A 3894-nucleotide genomic window follows, 5' to 3' on the forward strand; every position below is an offset into this window, starting at 1 on the left:
GACGCCTCCTACGCGACACGGCTTTCCTTTCCGTATTGAATGTGGAGCTGCAATCCTGCATACAAACGCCCAGCTCACATATCTTTCCCCCCCAGCTGGGATGAATTAAGACTAGGGGATCAGCACAGTAAAACAGAAAGAACCGAGTGTTCAGAGTTAGCTTCGTGTCTTCTCTTTTATTACCCAGTTGACCAAGGCAGACATGCCAGGAGTCAGTCCCAGGACACCGAGCTATTTCTTCGACTATTTAAAAAAGCAAGTGTGATTAAATACAAGTTATGGCAAATGTAATGTTCGAGTTAAAAACCCCACGGTGGGGTCAGAGCTCACAATAGCAGTATCCTGACAGCTCTGCTCATGCAGTGCTTTGCATTACAAGATGGACTGTGTTTGTAATAGGCTTAAACCACATGGTATGGGCCAAATTCATCTTCAATGCAGTCGTCCCTAGCTCCCATATAACTCTTCTCATTGAGAAATCTCTGCATCACTCAGCAGGCCAGAAACACAGCTAAAATCTCCTGGATCCCAGTCCAGTGCACCATCCCATACGACCATGGCAGTAACCTCACAGGACTTACGTGATGGGTGAACTTGGCTCAATGTGAATAATCCTGTCCAGGCAACGTTAGCACGAGAACCATGATGTTTCCATTTCCTGACATTTAGACATTTCCATCTGAATTTTATGTTATTCATCTGGGTGCTATTTAGTAAAAAGAACCAGCACACGTGCGGCCCATACAGGCACTGCGGATCCTATCTAAGTTCAGCAACCAGGGTGGACTTAAAGAAAGTTTATGCCTTTGCTAAATGGTGGCTAAAGCCCGTCTCCAGTTAAGCTGGGTTGAAAGGGTAATGGCACATCTGTTTATACTGCAACTGCTCTGGCTTGGCAATGCAAAAAGAAATTGAATTTTACAGCAAACCGTAGCATTTGCAGAGAGGGCCGTGGAATGCACCTCGGGCCTCTCCGCTCCTTCCCCTCCAGAGCCCGAGTGATTTTCTTCTGTCCGTGATATGGCAGAGCAGCTTGGAGAGGATTTGCTGTGCGCGTTTCACAGTCCCCTCATGCCCATCGCCTCTGCAGCAATGCGCCTCCCGGGCAGGCTGCACCGGGGAACGTGCTCTCGTGTCCTAACGACGTGGGTGCGGCGTCGGCAGAATATGAACACAAACCCACCGGGGATGCTCAGAAGTGAATTCACAGAGGCAGAGATTTTGAGGCTAGAAGGGACTGGTAGACTGAGCTACGGTAGACGGCAGGGTAGATTTCCACCTTACACACTAACTAATGTAAGTGTGTGCATGCACGCCCATGTGTAAACGCAAGCTTTCACAAGCCGAAGTATCTGAAGCTGATCTATCTGACGAAGTGAGCTTCAGCTCAAAGCTTGTGCTTACACACGTGCGCACACAACGGTTAGCCAAAGGTCCAAGTCTACCTCGCCTTCGACTCGACTGCAGGCTACCTGCGCGTCTCGGATGTCAGTACCTCCACCCGCCCTCCTCTCCATCTCAGCAAAGTCAGATCCAGCATCAACGCTGCACCGTTTTTAATGAAGAGGATGATTGCAAACTGGCAACCCCCCCCCATATAAAACTAACGTGTCAAGTGAACTGATTGGATCCTCCAGGCTTCTAGGCTACTTTAAGCTAAATTAGTTATTAACTCAAATATAAAAAGCGAGACCAATTTTGAGGACCGTTCTTTGATCGGGCACGACAGTGTTTTATTTTATACAAATCAAACGATCATAAAAAAAAAACCCCCCAAAAAAAAAAAAAAAAATCAAAAAAAAAAACCCCCCCAAAAAAAAAAAAAAAAATCAAAAAAAAAAACCCCCCCAAAAAAAAAAAAAAAAATCAAAAAAAAAAACCCCCCCAAAAAAAAAAAAAAAAATCAAAAAAAAAAACCCCCCCAAAAAAAAAAAAAAAAATCTCACAATGCATCTATGCCTGAACTGAATTACCAAAGGGTTTTTATTAGACACAGCAGAAAAGGAGCAAAAAAAGTTGACTTTTAAACTGAAATCCCTCCACACCAACCCCCCCCACAAAACCCAACCCCCCCAGCACAAACCTCCAAACAGCTGAGTGGAATTTCCTCAGCCATCAGCCCTGGACTGAAGCCAGCGAGGCTGCATTTCAAGCCAAGAGGAACTTTTTGGGAGAAAATGATGAGTGCATGCGAAGAAGTGAATGCTGTCGTCTTAACTGCAATCTCCTTATCGCAAAGTGACGATAAAAAGTTCCTCTGCATTCGTTACATGCTCCTTTGGGGGAAAACGCTCTGTGCCAGCAAATGCCGAACTGAAGGCCAAGCAAACACTGCATGTGTGACATTTAAAAAAAGCAGGGGAAAGTTCACAGGATCTCTTCCAGCTGGGAGCAATTTCCAAATAACTTAAAACTTGAGAAACAGGGGAGAAGAAAAAAAAAAGAGAGGAACAGAGAGAAACCCCCCCCCCCATTACTCTTGTTTTAATTGACATATTAGGTAACTTTCTAATGGGCTTTGGAAACGCAGCCTAAAGCAACACATGCATCTGATGCCAGATCGAGATTAATCAGCTGTCTGGGACCTTGCAGTATCTGCTCAGTGTCCAGCCGAGCCGTTACGCTGTAAAGTAACGTTTTGAACCCGCGCCTTCCCATCCATCCGTCTTACAACTCTGCTTTGCTCCTTCCCAAGTGAATTTGAGGCTCCGTTTGATAAAATATATCGCTGAAAGTTATCAACTGGTGCAGCCACCTTGGGGATAACATATAGGAAGCCACGCAAGACCATGGGGATGATAGATTGTGTTTAGGCGTCTGGAGAGGCTGCGTCATTTGAGCTCGAGAGAATATTAGTAACCAGTTACACTGGCACTGTTTAACCATTTGCTGACGTGGAAATTCCCGTGTTTACAATGCTTTCCCTGAAACCCGTTAAACTGAAAGCCAAATAGGGATGTCATCCATATACAACCGGATGGGCATGCATGGGCACTCCTGCAAAGCAGCAGCTTTACTCGGTGAAAGATTACCTACGAAGACATGCCGGGGTCAGCTCTGTCCATCTGGAGCCACTTCGAGCTTCCTGCTCTTACTCTTTGAGACCACGAGCTAAATGCAACCCCCTTGCTTTCATCAGATTCACAGAAGCAAGGAAACGCAGGCTGCCACGCAGCCAAACCAGCCCCCCAAATTGCAATATTGATAATCTTATTACAAGCATCGAGGGCTGCTCGGTTTTAAAAAGTACAACCGAACCGCTCCTGGTCTTGCACAAAGACAAAGACACATTGCAAGGCGCGCTGGAAGTTCGATATACAAGATAAAGAAGCAAACTCCGACTTGGTAGGAAGCGGCATAACTCCATCAAGCAAGCTGCGCCTGCACGTGTTAAGGCGGTCAGGCCCAGGGCACAGAACTGCAGAGACCAAAGACACCGACAGACCGCTGAAATCTCGCTTTAATAAGTAGCACTCTCCTCTTCCAGTCGCTTTGGAAGTTAGGGGTTACTAGGCTGACAGATATGCCTTTCTTCAGGTGAACCATGAAAGTCATCTTGCTCACAATCACCCGTGGTTATGAAAGACCCTACAGGTTTGGGGGTTTTTGGCAAGAAAAGAGAAAATACATTGTACTGGCGAAGAACTGTTAGCACCTTTAGTGTCTTGGTCCAATTCCAACATATGCTAGTTATATCAGGCCTAACTAGGTTCCTCTGCTTTCAATTATTTGTGGTACTCTTCAGTTCCTAGAGCAGAGGTAGGGCCCGCGTGTGCCATTAAGAAATGCAAGGGTCGCTCTAGAGCAGGGGTGGGCAATTATTTCAGCTGGGGGGGGCCGCTTAATTTGTTTTGGTGAGCTGTGGAGGGCCACAAGGGTAGCCCCACCCCTTGA

The sequence above is a fragment of the Gavialis gangeticus genome, unplaced genomic scaffold (genome assembly GCF_001723915.1).
Source record: "Gavialis gangeticus isolate Ggan-Ray unplaced genomic scaffold, GavGan_comp1, whole genome shotgun sequence".
Classification (NCBI taxonomy): Eukaryota; Metazoa; Chordata; order Crocodylia; family Gavialidae; genus Gavialis; species Gavialis gangeticus.